The sequence below is a fragment of the Anser anser genome, assembly GCF_964211835.1.
Source record: "Anser anser genome assembly, chromosome: 2".
Taxonomy (NCBI): domain Eukaryota; kingdom Metazoa; phylum Chordata; class Aves; order Anseriformes; family Anatidae; genus Anser; species Anser anser.
The window spans coordinates 103,258,193-103,278,089 of NC_139721.1; the positions used below are offsets into that span (position 1 = coordinate 103,258,193).

General features: G+C 42.5%; 1 long non-coding RNA gene across 2 annotated transcripts in view; it reads left to right on the forward strand.

The window, feature by feature from the left end:
* Positions 1–2,334: 2,334 nt before the first annotated feature.
* LOC310893955 overlaps positions 2,335–19,897 on the forward strand; it is a 29,384-nt gene continuing 11,821 nt past the window's right edge. Inside the window, exons 1-6 of one of the 2 annotated variants that reach the window (XR_014579428.1) lie at positions 2,335–6,263; positions 7,137–7,230; positions 10,688–11,264; positions 18,567–18,815; positions 19,292–19,393; positions 19,773–19,877. This is a non-coding gene — a long non-coding RNA (uncharacterized lncRNA). Of the gene's footprint in view, positions 6,264–7,136; positions 7,231–10,406; positions 10,573–10,687; positions 11,265–18,566; positions 18,816–19,291; positions 19,394–19,772; positions 19,878–19,897 lie in introns of those variants that run through there. The other variant, XR_014579429.1, reaches the window with a different exon arrangement.

Genomic DNA, 19,897 nt, shown 5'->3' on the forward strand with positions numbered 1-19,897 from the left:
TGTCGTGTAGCGATGCTTGTGAAGCTGTGGGAACTCTGCCTGTGTTACAGCTAGCAGAGCTCAGTGCCTAGTGCTTGTCTTCCACGTTTGGACAAGAAGCACACCTTACTGGGGTCCAGCCATGTGCAGATAAATGAGGAGGGAAACTTCAAAACAATAATTAAAGTCCAAAGTGCCGTAATCAAGAGCTTAAAATAATAGCTTACAGATACACCTTCTAGGTCTTTCAATTAAATGTGTCTTGGTCTAATGAAAATAATTTATTTAGTATTCGTTACTACTTCAAAAAGCTTATCTAAAACTTCATACTCAAGGCATCCTAGATCACATTTAGTGTGAGCTGACTTTGGTTTTGTCACTGCTGCCAATGTCACAGTCTGCCTACTGACATTACTGTCTGCCATACGTAGTGTGTCATGCCATCCTGCCTGCTGTCCAGTGAGTCACTGCTTTCCCTAATAAAGGTTACCTTACAAAGAACACAGTAACTTGTCTCTAAAACAGCCAGATTGCCTGAATGTAATGAACAAATAATTCACTGAATTAGGGCTTTCTGGTGCTTAGTGCGTAGGTGTTACTCAAGCAACAGATAAGTAAAATTAATTCTAAAATGTTAGGTTAAACATTAGCAGGAAGTTGAGAAAAGCACAGCAGATCTCATTGTCAGGAATAATGTTGCTTTGTGAGTAATCTATCACTTGGGACTTCTAAAAGTCCAGAAGCAAATAAATATACCAGGGATAGTTCTGTATTAGTGAGAAGCAGTGGGTGAACTATTATTTTTTTTCTCTAATTCAGAGAGTCTCTGCCCGAAATTTAGGAAGCGGCACACCAACAGAGTTTGGTTTTACATTTTGCTTTGCATGTCACCTTGATGAGTTCCTGAGAGAAAGCCTGTGACTGTGAAAGCAGCTAAACTGTTTGTCTTTTGTGATGTGGCAGTGTCTGTCTGTTTGCTCGAGGAATGTGTTTGGTGTAAGGATTTAACGCTGATGGCCTAGGCTGGGTAGGCAGCAGTATGCTTTTGCGTAGTTCCTAAGGAGATGCTTGCATCTCTCTCTCTCTCCTCCTCTGTCCCCCTGACCAAATTGCACCTGTATTATTCTTTTTGATCTAACACCAATGACTCCTTTGCCCTTTCAAAAATATACCATTGTGCTGTAAGTTGAAATGTCTCCTTTATGCAAAGATTCAGTAACATTTTACATGAATGAGGACACATTTTCTTCTTCCTTTTTTTTTTTTTTTTAATTTAAAAAGACTTTTCTTTATAGTACTGGTGCAAAATACACATTTATTATAAAAAAGGTCTAGATTCTGACATTTTCCTGTCTTTGACTGTACCTGCATTTCAACATAGCATTTTTGCTTATGAGGAATGTATAAATACCTAAGTCTTGTTCACATAGTGTGAATGTTTAGACTTTTCCTTTCACTCTGATGAAGTCTGTTTGCATCCAGATTTTGAATGTTAAGGCAATTTCTTCAGGACCTGTTAAGATTTGAGTTACAAATGCCTTATCACTGACTTTACCTTATTTTGTCCTATGGTAGAAACCCAACAGACCCAAGCCATCTGTGTCACTGTTTCTGTGCTCTACGCGCTGAGCTTCTCTGTTAGTCTAGATGCAGGGCATTTGGGCAGGATTCATTTATATGTAGTTTTTCATGTGTATCTTCCCTCTTGCTGGGCATGCTTTTTTGCTTTGCATAGTGCAATCCCCCTCTGCTGCAAACCTGCTGTGTAAATACATTTGCTTCCCTTGTAATGCCATGTCCTGCTGTTGTACCCTCACCTCTGTGTGCTCATGAGACCATTGCTCATATATGTTTTGCTACAGATACCCATTTTATTACATCATTGTGCACCAGAGCACTTCCATATGGAGTTACAGTGTAAGTTTTTCTATATTAAATTATCAGGTGTTAGAGCTTTCTCTACTTTTGCTTTTGAGCTTGATTTCATTAGGAGCTCATCTTTCAGCCTGTCTTCCTAGCCTGTCAAGGCACAGTCACCCTATTGTCAGCTGTAGCCAGGCTACACACTCATGAATCATTTTGGAATGTCCTTGATTTCACTTATCAGAGAAGTGAAGAGCTCCAAAGAGCTTCTCTGATGCAAAAGTGTTTTTCGCAGGAAAATAATGAATTTTTGTGTAGCTCAAGCAGTATGCTTAGATGTTTTTTTTGTTTTTTTTTTTTTTTTCTATTCTGTACCAGTGAACTTGCCACAAGAGGCATGTGCTCTGCAAATATCCCTACTTTTTTTCTCTGGTGCATAGCATTATGGGCTACAGGGCTACAGCTGCAGACAGCCCTGAGATGGTCAAGTCTGTTGAGTTCTTCTGTGCAGTATGTGCTCTGCAGTCCTTCCAGTGTGAGAAACCATCGAAGGCAGTACGTTTCTTCCAATGCTTCACATGGAAAGCCTTTTCTTATTATCTTCTGACATCATGGCTTTTGTATTCAAAAATCTGGCCAGCAGCTAGAGGGATGGATTCTAGTGTAGAGAGAGGAGCCAAGAGACCAAGTTGTGACTCTTGGTTGACACTTCACCAGCACTCCCACATCAAGGAAGAAAGAAAGAGCAAAAAGGAAAAAATAGAGTAGGGGGCATTACATTTCTTGATGGACAGTAACTCTGACAACATAAATAACCTTTTTTTTTCTGGTGCTTATGGATGAAATGTCTTAAGTGCAATTAAAACTGTAATTTTCTGATGAAAATAATTTCAAGGACCTAAACCCCACTAAGTGCACCTCTCTGTAGGTGATCCATTGATTTCTGATGGGTAAAAAGCCCCACTGTAATTTGCCTGCTCTGCGCTAATGTTTTCTTCTTGTGGAGGCACCTTTTCCTGTACTGAGGAGGAGCAGGAGGGTTTTTGAAATAAAATAAGAGAAAGGAGGACAGACAAGACTCATGAGCTCAAATTTCTCTTGCAGGCAAGCCTGCTTTCCTTGGCTGGTAGGTCATCATCTCTTGGGAGTTGCTGTCGTGTCTGGTGCGATGTTTGTTGTCACGTATTGGGAGGTTCTTGTTGCATTTTGAAGTGAGTAAGGGCTTGCACAGGGGGTGTGTCGTGGATCCTTCTGTACTGGGCATCTACCTACTACATCGTGTTGCATTAAAGGGTAAAGAAGTCTGGCAAGAACTAAACCCCCCTTGCATTCCAGCTTGTCCTCAGATATCAGAGGGGCTGGGGCAGCTGGGCTTAGGTTCTGAGTGATGTCCAGTTCGGCACTACAAGTCCAGTCATATTCAATATGTTGAATTACCACAATCACAGATGCACAAATAGCACAATACACCTTCAGACTACTAGATTAATGGCTGGTGCAGTTTGTTGAAGCAACAGGAGTACAGCTTCTTTTGGATTGCCGGTGAAAAATACACTGTCTGCAAAGCACGTGCAAATACCAAGAATGTAACTAATACAGCCATCTGCAAATGAGTTAACTTATGAAACAACTCTATAGAAAACATTAGGTTTCCCAGGGAAGCACTCAGCATAACCAATCTCAATTGATAGGCATCCCTACAGGGGTGAAGAGAGGTTCAGCCCATTGACAAATCCCAGAAGCCAGCAATGTCCTCCCGACTTGTCTGCAATAGTATCTTCCCTAATGTGCCATTTGTCTTCTCTTGAGCCATTTTTATACTATTTTCTTACTTTTAGGTGGAGCTTGAGCGACTCTAGTCACACCTGTCTTTGTTATGATTGGTATAAAATTTTCATGCTTTTGTTTAAAGTTTTGTTTTCATGTTTTTGTTTTTGATCAGAGAAATTCAGAGCACATGCTCACTCAGTGAGGGGTGGTCACACCTTGGAGGCAGGTAGCCTTTTGGCTGGAGGTGTGTTTTGGCATTATAATGAGATTATAACGAGCAAAGTTCACCCAGAGGACATGATTTTGACAAAAATGAGAAAACTGCCACCTCAGGGCTGGCTGTGCAGTTTATCAGTCCCATGATACCATCAAGTTCCCCATCCCTGTGGTGATAGCAGAGCCTGGCTGTGGTGTCTTCACTCTTTCCCACCCTCCGTGCTATTTCTCTTGGAGTCAGCACACCAAGCTCCCTGGTGTCACCAATACCTAAGGTTGCAGGCTATGTTGCCGAGGGGACTATCATGGAACAGATTCCTTGCATATCTGCTGCATCTCACCCTGGAATTCTCTTCAATGCTGTACCTTCTTTTAAGATCTGGACATACCTTTACTCTCAATAAGTCACCTTCAGCAATTATTCCATACCTGGTGAGCTGTCACAGAGGACTGGCCTCAGGGACTCAGTTCCATATCCCAAGCTCTTGATCTCCTCCTTGATGTCCTACCAGAGGTGCTTTGAATGAGTGTAAGTGTCCACGTAGATGGTTGACATCAGTCACAGAGAAAGGCATACAGCCTCATACAGAAAGGCTCCCAGCCCTTTGTCCGTTCTTCATACAGACCTTCCTCACATGTACCTTGCTTTCTCTTGCATTTTAGCAGAGCCACGTCCCTTTTAGCAGCCATCTGAAGGTGCTCCTCCTTGCCAGCCCATGGCACGACTCAGCTCTGGGAAAGGAGGCGAGATGAAGGCGAAGGCAAAGCACCACCTCCACTTTCTGGGGCTGTGGGCAGGAGCTACACCTCACCGTGAAAACGGGGAATGGTGGAAACCCAGCCAGGAGCAGCGAGCAGAGTTTCACCAGGACATCATGTCCTCTTTTTGTGCATGCTAAGTTCCTACCAGAAAGTTTCAAGTCGTAATGGCTTGTCTTCTGGGTTTGGAAAGCCTGAAGTGGAGAATTTGGATATTTCCATGTGGTTTGCTCTGGACTCAGCATGGGATTGGGCTGATCACTGTCACTTTGACTTCTGCTTATCACCATTTACACAGCAGGGTTTGTACCTTCTCTTTTTAACTGTTTTACTAAAGTCATCTTCTGAGGGAAGAAGCAGTGCCTTTCGTGACTACATGAATTTTGATGGCCATGCTGCTCTATCAGAGGCAAGCCTTACACTCTAACTATGACATTGTGTAAGCATCTGAGTTTTGCAATTAAAATTTAAACTAGAGCTTGATCTCTAGCATCATGAATACTACAGAGTACTGAGTACAAGCCTGACTATTTTCTTACTCCATCATGTGTAGACCTATTTATTCTCTTCAAGTGCATTTTATACAGATTTAAGTTGCCAGCCCTGGTACAAAGCAGTGAACAGTTGGTATGGAGTGTGAGGAGTTGTTATAGCAGAGGCATATGGGGAAAAGATAAAACAGGGAAAGCTAAATCATTATAATAATGTATAATGAATATTTTAGCTTTACGCTTAGTAACATCAGTAAAATACACCGCAAGGTTGATGTAACCTCTGCATATGTAGCTGAAAAGATTTCTTGTGCATTGATATTCATTTTGCAACAGCTTATAATAAGATGTCACTCACAATGCTGTGGTCACTGAATACATTAAAGATTGTTTATTAGGCAGAAAACCGCAGTAAATCATAGTCAGGTAGTTATTACTGGCAGTGTAATGTCTCGTTATCAATGCAGCTCTGATCTTTTGGAAATTCAGGACATAAACTAAGATATGCCAACATCTCAGACTATCCTGGGAACATATCCTGCTGATTCTTACCACATTAAATAATCACGATTTCATCTGCCTGTCTGCTTTTAGCCATTCATGTCAGGGAACAAGATTGTTTTAAGCGATGTCTTGCAGCTATTTTCTTTTTGACTGATCATTTCATTCAGACTGAAGCAAACAGTCTTCATAACTTAAGTCTCGTGTAGATTGCTATTTGTGCAAAAGAGTACAGAGGGCAACCACATTGAAGTGTGCCACATCTTTGAATGAAGCACAAAGCAACGGTGAGTCTGTTGAACTGTTTGGCAATTGGTACTTGTCCACCTGAATTCCACGTAGGACTGACCCTCTTGGAGAAACTGCACCACTAACCCATCAAAGCCAGAGGGAAAAGAGAAGCTGGAGGGACACCTGTTGACTGAAGATGCGATAAAATTGCTCCCATCAGCACAGAGGAGGGGAGTTATTGGAGGAAGGTGTTCAGTGGACTTGTGCAGATGCAGAAATAGAACCAAGTTGTTCATCTTGCTGTTGTAGAGAGCCCAGCAAATAAATGCCAACCAAATGGGAGCCTGGAGCAGAGCTGGCAGAAGAATAATTCCATTTTGTAGCACCTGAATTTACTTCTATCCAGACTGGGAGAAAGCAGAATTTCTGGACAACGTTTTGTGGATGCAAACAGTGAGTTTGAATAGTATTGAGATCTGTAAAATGCAAAGTAACATCTGTGCTTTACCTCATTCATAACAGCTTGTTTTATTTCTTTTTCTCAGATCATTCCAAGTCAAGTATAGCACAAATTTCACAGACCAGTGTTTTTGTCATTCAGTGCAGACTCTATTTCTTTGTAAGAAAATATTCTGCTTTAATGAAGCAGCAAGTAAGAAACAGATCCATTTGGAAGATTGATAGATGCTTTCCCAGGATTGAGCCCCACCACGTGAGATTTCTTTTTCCAAGGCATCTCAATGTTTGTACTTCAGGGATTGTAGACAAAAATAGTCACAAGTTAAATCAGATTTTATTAAAACCAAAAAAAATTAAAAACCGAATCTAGTCAAAATTGCATTTCAAATACAAATTCAATGCCTATAGCTACTATATTAAAGTAATGTGCTGAAAACAATCAATAAAGCAACGCATTTTTGCTACATAAGTGTAAGATGAAATTGCTGAAACTGTGGGAATCTCTTCACAGAATGACTGGGGCCAGAGTTTGCTGAACAAACAGCTGATAAAATAGTTTGCTGATAAAATAGCTTTTTATAGCCCTAACTTCTCAAAGACTGGTTTGTTCATGTTACTGTGTTTATTTCAAGGTAGTTTGCTCCAAAGTATAATTAAATAATAATAAACAAAATGCCTGGAAGTTTAAAAAGCAGGAATACCTGTTTGATTCTTTGACCCTGTGCTTACAAACTAGGTATGAGGTGTTATCAAACAGTTTGAAAATCTTTAGACTCCTGTTCACCTACCCCAGATTTCTTAGTAATAAAACAATTCTAAATACAGTACATTTTAAGGATAAATTTACCATTTTTCTTCTTTTTTCAGTATATTCAACATAGTTTTGCATTACTACCTTTATGAAATAGAAAAGTCCACCTGCCATCCAAAGCAAATCAGGAGCAAAGTATTTAATAGCTCGGTAAGTAAGAAATGTCATTTTTATAAGATTATAAAGTTTTATCAGTAAAAATCTGAATGCATACATTTTAGGTTACGTGAGCATTTGCATCCTTGTATTATATCTTTCTGCATATTGAAAGATAAGTGAAAAGTAAATTTTACACAGAAGTTACCTGGGCTGTCTTCAGTGGTTATTCACTGATGCAGTTCAATTTTGGTTTATGGAGTAAGTACAGAGTGCATATTCAATGCAGGATTAAAGCCTGCTATTTAAATTGAGCTGCTTTGCCTTCCTGCCTTAATTCCCAATTAGAATCAGAGTTCTAAATCTCTTTGATTTACATTTTTCTGCAGTGTTCTCCATTGAGACCGCTAGCTGTCATCGGTGTTATAAATTACTCTTTTAGCCAGAAAGAATTAGTTTATTGAGTAAGCGATCAACAAGCAAAACAGTGCTGGGCGGCCTGGGAGTCCATGCTCCTCCAAACGGCCCACACCCCCCCCCCGTTTTCACAGTCCTTATATCACCCAGTTCTTCTGGGGTTACGTAGCCCCCCTTCCTGCTACTGCGGCTGCGTCGACTGTTGCTAGGGGGTCGTCTCTGGTCCCTCTGGTGGTCGCACGGATGAAGGCCGTAGTCTTCCTCCGCGTGGTACGTGATGTTTTCCCTCTGTAGCCGGTCATGCTGTTTTGTCTTCAGATAGGACAGGTGGGTTATCAAATTTTGCAGTTATAGTATTTACACAAAGTTCTCTCAACTACCCGCCCCAGACAGCAACAGGCAGGGAGCCTCAAGGTCCTTACAGCCACCTGGCGACTCCCTTTGTTCCTTCTTAATATAGCTATGGGAAATAATGAACAAACATGCCTCATACTCCACAATACCCATGGGAAATAATGAACAAACATGCCTCATACACCACAATCCCTCCTTTTTCTTCTAGTTAGTTATTTTGTTCATTAATTCCTGGTATGCCAGTCTGCTGAGTGTTAGAGATTCAGCATCTTCATTCGTGGTCATGGATTCGCATTTGGCACTAATATGCATCAAATGTGCTGCCTCTAAACGGTTTTTTACAATCGCAATTACACGATTAAGAATACATGGTCCAAAAGTTAGGCTCAATATTAGTAACAACAAGGGTCCCGCTATTGTCGACAGTAACGTTGTAAGCCAGGGTGAATGATTAAACCAAGATTCGTACCAATTCTGTTTAGCCTCATATTCTCATTTTCTTTTCTCTAATCCTTCTCTAAGCTTCATCATTGTATCCCTCACTACTCCAGTATGGTCTGCATATACACAGCATTCTTCTTTCAAGGCGGCACATAATCCACCATGTTGTAAATACACCAGATCTAATCCTCTACGATTTTGTAAAACAACCTCTGATAGTGATCGTACCGATTTTTCTAGGGAAGTGATTGACTGTTCAATTCGAGTTAAGTCCTCATCTACGGCCACACGTAGGGAGGTGAACTCCTGACTCTGTCTGACCAGAGAGGCAACTCCAGTGCCCACCCCGGTACCTCCCAAAATTATTAACGTTGCCAATGTTATAGCCGTGATTGGTTCTCTTTTTGTTAAGTGGTTTTCTGTTACTGTGTGCTGTGTATATACATAGTCTTCAGAATGGTATAGAATTCTTGGTACAATTATCACTTGTATACAGAAATCTTGGGATACATTAAAGAGTTCAAGTGATAAACAAGGAGTAACACCTATCGATGAGCATACCCATCTAGCATTGTTTGCAGGTATTAACCACCTTTCTCTACTTCCTGGTGTAACCTTCTCTATACTGCTGCATAGATGGAGCTTCTCCCTAGGGATTGTACCTACACATCTTCCATTCCCAGTTACTTCCGTCAATGTTATTCCTACATCTTTTCCCCAATTGCATTGTGGAGGGTTGGGGTGATGTGAACGGGTGGCTTCTCCCAGATCCCCAATAGCGTCATAATATGGAGGCCTTATATCAAAGCATAACCAACGAGGTTTAGGGATGTTGGGATTTGTTTGATTTAGTAAGAAATAACTAGCATCCATGATTTTCCACATGCTATTCTCAGTCATCCCTTCATTATGGTCATATTTTCGGTCCACTGATTTGTTAATGGCCTCTAGTAGCTTAGGGCTATTTGTAGTTTGCATTTCAGAGGCTTTTGTCAAAACACTTCCTGATAGTTCTTGGTTTGGCCCCACCTGTTGGGGGTCTTAATTTCTTCTCTCCTTATATGTAGTATCCCCCCTCTATCCGCTCCGGATTCATGCAACCTAATTCCCCAATGTAGTCCTAGGGTCCACCTTTGGTCTTCCGGATGGGTTACATTGATGTATATGAACCTGCAATTACGGTTACATCCTGGTGGCCCGTACCCCACCTTCACATACTTGTCTGCTCCAGCTCCAGGAGTCCAGTCTGTAGCAATAGTTTCACAACCCCAATAGGCACAAAAGTATTCATGTGGATCGTTACAATGCGGTCTTCCTGGGTTAAAGCTTGGGCACATATAGAAGCTCAGTTGACCAGAGCATATGTTTGCATTTTTGCCCCATGTCACAAGGTCACACAGAGCAACTTTAAAACTAGGGCCTCCGGCGGTGATTATTTGCTGTACCAGACAGTGATCTCCCCATCTGATTAGGCTCCAACTAAAAGGTTTATGAGGGTACGCCTTCCCAGGCCGCCCAGCGCTGTTTTGCTTGCTGATCGCTTACTCAATAAACTAATTCTTTCTGGCTAAAAGGGTAATTTATAACAATTGGTGCTGGATTTCATAGCTCGGACGGCGGTGTGGGGACCACCACCTCCTTCCACACCTGTTCATAGCAAGCATCGGACAGCAATTATTTTTTATCATGTCAGAGTTCAGTTGAATTACGAGCCACGAGCTGAAGATAAAACATTTGGTAGTCTGTTTGTGCTGCCTCAGACTCCCACTCCATCAGCTGTCAAGTCTTTCTCTCCAGTGCACTTTAATGGAACACCTGTGGATAAATTTTAAAGGAGAGTAGTGCAGTAGCAGCAATTTATTGCACTGTCAATACTACACAAGGCTTAGCTGTGGTTGCTATCTCTAAGATGAGAGTTGGGCTCCTGAGGGTTAGGGAAAGAGTTCCTTGGTGTTTTTTCACCCACCACAGCAATGTGCTTACCTGCCTTTGCCAGCCCCAGTGACAGTCCTCAGGTCTTGAAGAAGCAATTTGTAAGCACCTGCACTGAAGTCCTGTCAATGAATAAAATTGCTGAGAGAGTTGGGTGTGCAACTGGACAAGGTTGTGGTGCCACCTCAGAAGAAGAACTGGGCTTGGGTAAGCCCCTTACAGAAACCAGGCTCAGCCGTACGTATAGTTCAGGTAGAGAATTACATCTTGTGACATTTGATCTGGGGTGGGGTATGCATTCGTAAATGTAACAAGAAGACTACCAGTACTTAAAAAATGAAGTGTATGGATGTTATCTTCTTTCTAGCAGGATTTGTGGGCAAGAGATGGAAAGACTTGCAGAGGAAGTGCTGTCAAGAAGGTATATTTCACTGGTTAGTGGAAAGACGATGGCTGTTTTAGACAATACTGGTACTTGACTTCCTGCAAGCCTGAATGGAAGTGCAGTCCGCCCTGTAGTGCATGACAAGGAACCTATCTGAACCATCAGCAACAGTTTCCCCAAAATATTGGGATCTCTGCAGAAAGACAGGCAAGTCTTACCCTCATGTAAGTCACAGAGGAGAGACCAAAATAAAGCTGAACCAAAAGCTGGACTTCCTGAGATACATCAACCACCTTTGTCAGGAAAACAGGGGGAGGGCTAGCCTGCAGTCTGAATTTTGACCCCATTGTGCTATTATTCTGTCTGTCCCTTAGGCCCACAGTGTGGTATGGGGGCTTGGTGTGTTTGGGATATTTCCACTGCCTGCAGACGAAAAGCTTGTAGAGGTTGGGAGGTTCTGTGTGAGACATCCAGATGTGCCCGCAACCAATGCATGGGAATATTTGGAAAAACTGGATGCTTCCTTGCAGCCTGGCAGATATGAAAGGCACTGTCACAGGTAAGGCATAACTTTGTTTTGTCCCCTCTTAATCACCACTGATACTCATTCAAAGATCCCTTCAGCACTGTAATGGGCTTTTCCTGATGCTTTAAGACATGCCCCTTCATTTGGTCCTGGTGAGGAGCTGAGTATGGAGCTGGGCAGTGGGATTTTTACACAGCTTTGACTTCAATTGTGCTCCAGGTTTATGCAACTGGAAACCTTACAGAGTAAGTGAGGAGTTTGGTTTTGAAGAGTTTAGACCAGGGGAAACGGTTCACCTGCTGTTGCTGCCATTCCTGAAGTATAACAGCAGCTCCACTGTTCATATACTGTTCGTATACCACTGATATACTCCACCTGAGGGAGGAGAGCAGGAGTCAGCAGTGAGCCTGGGCAGGGTGTGGGAGGGCTGCTGACGAGGACTCAGGCTTCCTGGCTCTTAGGAGGTATCACAGCCTCTTTCTGACTCCTTGTGCCTATCACTCACCACCATTTGGTTGTCACCAAAATATTCTGGAGGGCCTGGACTCCCAGCACTGTTGTGTGGGGCCAGGCAATGGGACTGCAATGAGGAGGTGCCTAAAACCTCCTTTGTCCCCTCTGTAAATGCAAGCCTGCTGTTCACCAGTGACTGGAAAAAATGGTAAATCAGGAGAAAAGGAAGCTAGAATTTGATAGAGGGAAGAGACATAAAAACGGTTCCTGCTTGTGTCACCCAGACCAAGCAAAATCAAAAAGCAGGGCAACTATTTGGCTCAGTCCTAGCAATTTGCATTATTTTAAATAGGTGACATATGTATTTATAAGTCACTAAAGATATATTTCCTCTTAACCATACATTGTACTCTGTAAAGTGACCGTAGCATCAAGGATTTCTAAGTTTCTTGCCCTCCTGCAGCTCCCAGATCAAGTATACTCCTCTCCTGCAGACTTCTACCTCCATTCAAAATGCTCGCAGAGCTTGCAATCTGCCAGGTGCTTTCCTCCTGGCCCATCACTGCAGATATATATCATCCAGGGTTTTGTGTCCAGCTGTGCTCTTCTTCTGTGGCTGACATGGGCAAGATGTGCCCCAGACCCTTTTTCCTGCAAAGGTCCAGCAGCCACCAGAGGGCTCAGGCGCTGAAGGAAAGGTCCGTCACCTCTTCCTCAGCCGGGTCCAGCTCAGTGCTGAAGGGAGAGGTGGCAAGTCACTGAGCCACCTCTGACTCCTCGTTGACTAATACAATGCCAAGACCCTTTTCTCCAAGCCCTTAGAAACCCAAAGCCATTTGACTGAGTTGATAACATAAGTAGCTGTAGGGGATTTTTTTTCCTTTTCCCTTTCCCTTCTCCCTTCCACCTTTCCCCTTTCCCTTCCGTTTTTCCCTCTCCTCTCCTCTCCTCTCCTCTCCTCTCCTCTCCTCTCCTCTCCTCTCCTCTCCTCTCCTCTCCTCTCCTCTCCTCTCCTCTCCTCTCCTCTCCTCTCCTCTCCTCTCCGGCAAGGCCTGTAACTGATGCAAAGCTCAGACTATGCAGAAAGCAAATCCTCTGGGACCTGTGACAAAAAAATTGCCTTTGTAGATTTGGTTTGGCTGGATCTGTTCAATACCTTCCAGATGTGTTACATGGAGATGTATGAGATGGAGGAGTGGTGCTGGCATACCTGTATTTCCTCATACTTGTGGTTTTGAGTTGGGTAAAAAAAGAAGCCTCAGCTGTAATTATCTTTTATGGGAGGAGTCCCTAGTTTTGAAGCAAGACTCAGCACAGAGACCCACATTAGGATCTTTGGGATGTTCATTTATGAGCACAACTTGCCTTGGCAGTGGGGGGGGAAAGAAAGAAGGAAAGCTGGAGAATCACCTAAATGGGGGAAAAAGAAAAAGAAAAGAAAAAAAAAGAAGAAGAAAGAAAGACAGCTATAACTTCATGTGCAACAGCACTTTGAATATAATTTTTCTCCAAACAGATATTGCTGAATTTTAACACTGTTCTAATTGGTAGGTCTAATGTTTGGGTGGGTGTCTGTGGAAAAGATGTTTGGGGAAAAAAAAAATGTACAAAATGATGTCATATTTCTTCCAAAATCTCAAGGGTGTTTTGCTCCTTTTATAAACAACAACAATAACAAAAGCTTCAACACACACACACAAAACAAACCATAGTAGAATTAATATTTAGAGTATTACTCGAAATACAAGTTTATGATAGATTTCACTCCTGGAGAGGCAGCAGTTTGCTGTGTTTTGCAAGAAGACTCATCCAGGACAAGGATTAAATTGATTGTATTTATTTACTAAAGTTTATTTTCTGACACAGAAAAAAAAAAAAAAAAGCCACAATATTCTCAGAGGGAGGAGGAAGGGTCAGAATGGATGCCCATTCGTCCTGGGGGAAAAAGAAGGACATCTGAAAATTACCCCTGTTTCCAAACTGGGAGCTGGCTCTTCTCCCTAGGGAGACGTTCCTCCATCTGCATTGCTACTCTGAATCAGCAGAGCTTCAGAGAAACTGGAAGAGCTCCTGGCTGGGGAGAGATTAGAGGAGTCAAAGAAAAACACGACGGGGACTCAGGGAAGAGGCACCCTCCAGTGGCAGACATTGGAAGAGAATGAATTTCCCCTTGAAACAATCCTTGTCACTGGTATTACCGCTGTGTGACCAGAAATCGTTAACAGCAAGAGCACTGTCCAAAACTAGGTAAACCCAAGATGGTGCTAAGTTACTTTTCTTGGGAAAGGAGATGTGTCCAGGGTTACTAAATATCCCTTGCCTCCTGAATTGTGCTATTTTGGCCCTAGGAAATGTCAGAATAGAGGTCTGGTAGCCCTGTTCCTGGCCTGTTACCTTGATTTGAGTTTACTTGAGTTTACCTCTGGATTGGCAAATTCAATTTTCTGCACTAGTCACATAAGACATTTTTCTTGCAGTCTAGCAAGCTTCCCCTGCGGTATGCAAGTCTGAAATTATTGATCCTATTTCAGCTTGGATGCAAATTCAGTAATCATCCTGTTTCTGACTAGTAATTGCTAGTGTTAAGTGCTGTGGGCACCAGATTCTGCTCTGTCACTTCAGACAGGTAATACATGTATTTGTACACACACACAGCACAACTGCATTTAACCTCTAGGTTGAATGGAAAAAATAAGTGAATACTATTAGGTCAGTATAAAGAAGTAATGTGTTTTAATTCACTGGACTAGGATTATTTTAGTCAGATTTTTCTTTTCTTTGAGTTGTGAATCCCTTTTCTTTTGAATACAGACACAGAGTCCTCCAAACATCCTTTATAGTTTATACTGGCTTACTGCCTCCAGTTGCTGGTGTCTATTTGCTTGTTATCTTTGTCCTACCATAAAATTCAGAGTATGTTGACTAAATTTGTGCAGGATCCTTTTAAAATGTTGTGGCAATATATAAATTTAAGCAGAATAATCTTTTATTAATCAATTTAATGTGGTTTGTTGGAGTGCAAAGTTTACAGTTTGGCAGGAGGGGCTTAGAGACAAATCGAGAAAATGAAAACACATGAAACATTCAATGCTATTAGAATGTATGGGGTTTCTAGAACAAAAGAAAAAGGGCTGCAAAATGCCATATTGAACTGATATTACTATTGTAGTATCTTCTTTATCTGTTGGTTGTACGTTACTGCTTGCTGTTGGTGCCACTGAGGCAAATCCTCTCTGTGGTTTCTTATGTTTGTCAAATGAGCTGATCCAGCTGTCCTAGAGCAGGTAGGGATAAAATAGTGCCAGAGAAACAGTGACTCACTTATCCTTTGAAAAGCCTTTGTCAACATCATTTTGAGATTTATGAAGTGGAAGCTTCTTTATATGAGCTACTATAAATGTCCTGGCTGGCCTCATACCAGCAAAAAACCTTGAAGAAAGCTGAGTGTGACTGAGCAAGGGCCCAGTGAGCTCTAGCAAGATGAGATTTGCAGGTAGAATTAGGGTTTTGGTGAAGAGAGAAAAACATTTGGCAGAAAAACTGTTGAGAGCTGGCAGATCTCAGAGAAGAGGGGAGAAAGGGACCCGTAGGAAGGAGAATCATGGGCTGGGTTTGGAAGAGGAGAGGAAGTGTGTGGGAGGGGAAGTATGAGTGGGATGATTGGGTAAGAAAATGAAGTACTCAAGAAATGGAAGAAGGCGAAGTCATTTTAAGGCATAAAAACTGAAACTGGAGTGGCTTGCATAAAAGTAGTGGTCAGGCAACAATGAGAAAGAGTATATGTCTTGGTCTGGGTTGGAAAGAGGCATATTTGTGTTTATCAAAGGAAGACCTTTATTTAGGAGAAAGACCTGAAGAAAGAATGAGAAATGTAATGGGCTTGGAAGTGCTGATGAGAGATAGAGTGTCTTTTAGGCAATTAAGGTAATATAGGGAAAGGAGAAAAGGGCCTTACATCTCAGAGAGAAGATGGGCTTAGAGCAGCAGGCAGAATGTTAGTGTCACAACAGAGACAGGATCAGTCAGGGAGCAGAACTGGAGCACCAGTGCCGGAAGGGATAATAAACTGAGGGAGAGGAAAGAAATAGAGTTCAGAGGAAAAGGAGTTTTCAGGGGACACAACAGGATACGCTCCCTCTCAGTAGCACGCTATTCTTTTCCACCGCCTTCTTGATACTTGCTTTTCCTATTATCTTCCGTGCTTATTCCTACGTGCCATTTCATAGAATCATAGAACCATAGAATATCCCGAGTTGGAAGGGACCCATAAGGATCATCAAGTCCAACTCCTAGCACCACACAGGTCTACCCAAAAGTTTAGATCATGTGACTAAGTGCACTGTCCAATCTCTTCTTAAATTCAGACAGGGTTGGTGCAGTGACTACTTCACTGGGGAGCCTGTTCCAGTGTGCAACCACCCTCTCGGTGAAGAACCTCTTCCTGATGTCCAGCCTAAACTTCCCCTGCCTCAGCTTAACACCGTTCCCGCGGGTCCTATCACTGGTGATAACCAGGAGAATAGGTCACCTGCCCCTCCACTCCCCCTCACGAGGAAGTTGTAGACTGCGATGAGGTCCCCCCTCTGCCTCCTCTTCTCCAGGCTGAACAGGCCAAGTGACCTCAGCCGCTCCTCAAGGGCCCTCTAGGCCCTTCACCATCTTCGTCGCCCTTCTCTGGACACTCTCCAACAGTTTAATGTCCTTTTTGTAATGTGGTGCCCAGAAGTGCACACAGTACTCGATGTGAGGCCTCACCAGCGCAGAGTAGAGTGGAACAGTCGCTTCCCTCAACAGACTAGCGATGCTGTGCTTGATGCACCCCAGGATATGGTTGGCCCTCCTGGCTGCCAGGGCACGCTGCTGGCTCATATGCAACTTGCTGTCAACCACAACCCCCAGATCCCTCTCTGCGGGGCTGCTCTCCAGCATCTCATCGCCCAGTCTGTATGTATAGCCAGGGTTGCCCCATCCCAGGTGCAGGACCCGGCACTTGCTTTTGTTAAACTTCATGTGGTTGGTGTTCGCCCAGCTCTCCAATCTGTCCAGATCTCTCTGCAAGGCCTTTCCACCCTCATCTGAGTCCACAACTCCTTCAAGTTTGGTGTCGTTGGCAAATTTGCTCAAAACACCTTCTAGTCCTACATCCAAATCATTTATAAAAACATTGAAGAGGACTGACCCTAAAATGGAGCCTTGAGGGACCCCACTAGTGACCATCCGCCAGCCAGATGTGGCCCCATTTACCACAACCTTTTGAGCCCTGCCCGTCAGCCAATTGCTCACCCATCGTATGATGTTTTTGTTAAGTTGTATGCTGGACATCTTGTCCAGTAGGATCCTATGGGAAACAGTGTCAAAAGCTTTGCTGAAGTCCAAAAAGATCACATTTCCCTTGATCGACTAGATGGGTGATCTTATCATAAGAGGAAATCAAATTTGTTAGGCAGGACCTACCCCTCATGAACCCATGTTGGCTGGGACCAATGACTGAATTGTCCCCCAGGTGCGCTTCAATAACCTCAAGGATCATCCTCTCCATAATTTTACCAGGCACTGATGTGAGACTGACAGGCCTGTAATTGCTAGGGTCTTCTTTCTTACCCTTCTTGAAAATTGGCACAACATTTGCCAGCTTCCAGTCCACTGGGACCTCTCCAGATTCCCAAGATTGTTGAAAAATAATTGAGAGAGGTCCCGCGATGACGTCAGCCAGCTCTTTAAGCACCCTAGGATGAATCCCATCCGGACCCATGGACTTGTATGGATCCGGGTGGAGCAGCAAATCCTGCACATGTTCAGGGGCGGTTGGGAGTTTGTCATTCCCGCCGTCATGGTCCTCCAGCTCAGGGCACCCTGGGTCCCGAAGCCCATCATCAGTGTTGAAGACAGAGGTGAAGAAGGCATTAAACGTCTCTGCTTTGCCTATGTCATTGTCTGTGAGGAGACCTTCCCCATCAAGTAGCATCCATCCATCCATCCATCCATCCATCCATTCTCACTCATCAGGAACAAGTTCAGAAGGTACCTTCCCAGTGTCATGATGACCTCAGGCTGAATTTAGCAGATCCTTAGAGGGTTAGTCAACTTCTGCTAAACTATAGATGAAGCACTCTGCTTTTCCATTGACCATAGTGTATTGCCTGTGGTTTACTTCCTGGGAGAAGTCTCTTTACTTGAGACAAGTGTTTCTTTTCCAGACAGTGCTGGATTCTTGGAATCTTTTTGTTAGTGGCTCTTTACAACAGTTGCAAACAGCTGGAAATCCTTCTTTGCTGGGGGAGACTTCACAGGCCACTGGGCAATGCAATAGAGAGACCATTTAAGTACAAAAATCAATAAATCTGAACACAACTGTAACAAGTGAGAGGAAATGGTGTACAGTGAAAGTACAGAGGCTAACTTTGGCCACTGAGTGAGAACTACTTACAATGGAAAATACTACTAATATATTTTGGTAGAAAAGCTTGTGCGGTTCAAGGTATCACAATCGACCAAAACTAAAGGGAACTACAGTGACATAAAATGAGTTAAAGTTAGAAGTTAGTATTCCAGAAATAGGAAGGGATTTTGAGAGTTTATAAAGTTAGCATATGAAGATTCAAGGAGGTCAAGAAGCTGATGATCCCAGAGGGATAAGCACAAAGTTATTTGCAGCCAGTTTGCAGATTAGGCTGTTACCAATCTTGAAAACATGGATTAGAATTACTGGGAGCAGTAGGTAAGAGATATGGGACACCAGGTATTCAGGGAAGATGCACAGGTAATTATTTAGCGGCACCTGGCTTTGAATCCCTCAAAAGGAGTGGTATACAAATGGATCAGAATGTGTTTGAAGCAGGTGCTGGAAATTTCTAAATCTTTTTTTTTGTTTGTTTTTAACAGAATATTGACAAGAATAGAGCACAGCTGCAGTTGCTCAGGGTTTGACATATACTAACTACTGCTATAGCAGAGCAAAATGAGGCCTTGAAAGAGGATGTGAAAAATTCAACATACAGATTAAGAAACAGATGAAGGTGAAAATCAAAAACTTGAGCAGAAGATCACAGAATTGAAAGCTGATGCACACTGCAGCATCTGATGCCCTGGCTGAAAAAAGCTGAGAAATACTGTGACACATCAAAGAAGCAGGTGGGTAATTTGGTAGCTACTGGAGAGCATGTGGAAGATGGAAAGTTCATAGAGGCTACTGCAAGATAGAAGTGGTAGAATATAAAGTCATTCACCTGGGAAATGGATGTTTGTCAAGAGATATCTCCTTAGGTAGTGAGCCAGAGCTCCTGTCGTTATTCTCTTGCTTACTCCGGTAAAATCAGAGAGGGAAAAAAGGTTTTATTTAGAGGAGGAACAGTACTGTCACTGGCACAAAGCCACAGAGCGTGTCCTTGTCTGTTTCACAAAGTGCAGAGAAAAGCAGAATTTCTAACTTGGTTAGAGCAGTGGATTACAGATAATTCCAATTTTAAAATAATCTATCGATAGCCTCTCTTGCATCCACTAACGTAAGAATCAATTTGAAGCACATCAGAATGGACATCCTTTAGATACCCTGAAATAGTACCAGCTCCTGATAAATGATGGAGAAAACTGTAATATGTTCTCCTCAGCAATGCCAGAAAAGGACCTTGGAATGCTGCTGAGCGATGTGGAGAATGATTGTCAGAGGGGAGGCAATGTATGCAATTCTGCCTGATCTCTCTCCAGACACAGTGAGAAACACACACTTTTTAAACCTTGGTCTCAGGTTTTTGTCTCAGGATGCCCTAGTGGGATCAAATATAAAATAAAATGTTTAAAGCTGTTCAGAGAATGCAAAGGAAATGTAACTTGTCATTGAAGAAATAAATACCCCAGAAGTCACTCTGCATATAGAGGGAGAAAAGAAAAAGCAAGTTCGTGTAATACTTTATTATTTATTAAGCAATTTATTACTTTAATTCTTGGTAACTGGATCAGTAATTATTTATTGATTTATTAAGACAGTTTTGGAAAGTACAAAAAAGTTTCTTGGGAGTCTAAAAATGGGATTTTAAAAATTAGAAACCAGTCAATGTATTTTACCTGATTAAATCTTTTCAATTTCCACAGGGAAAAAACCTTAGCAGTCTCCGTACTCTTTCTTAAAGCAAGAGGGTTTTTTTGCAAGGTGAAATAGTTCCAGTAATTTCTGGATCCTCTGAGGAAGAAGATCAGGTAACAGATGGAAAAATACT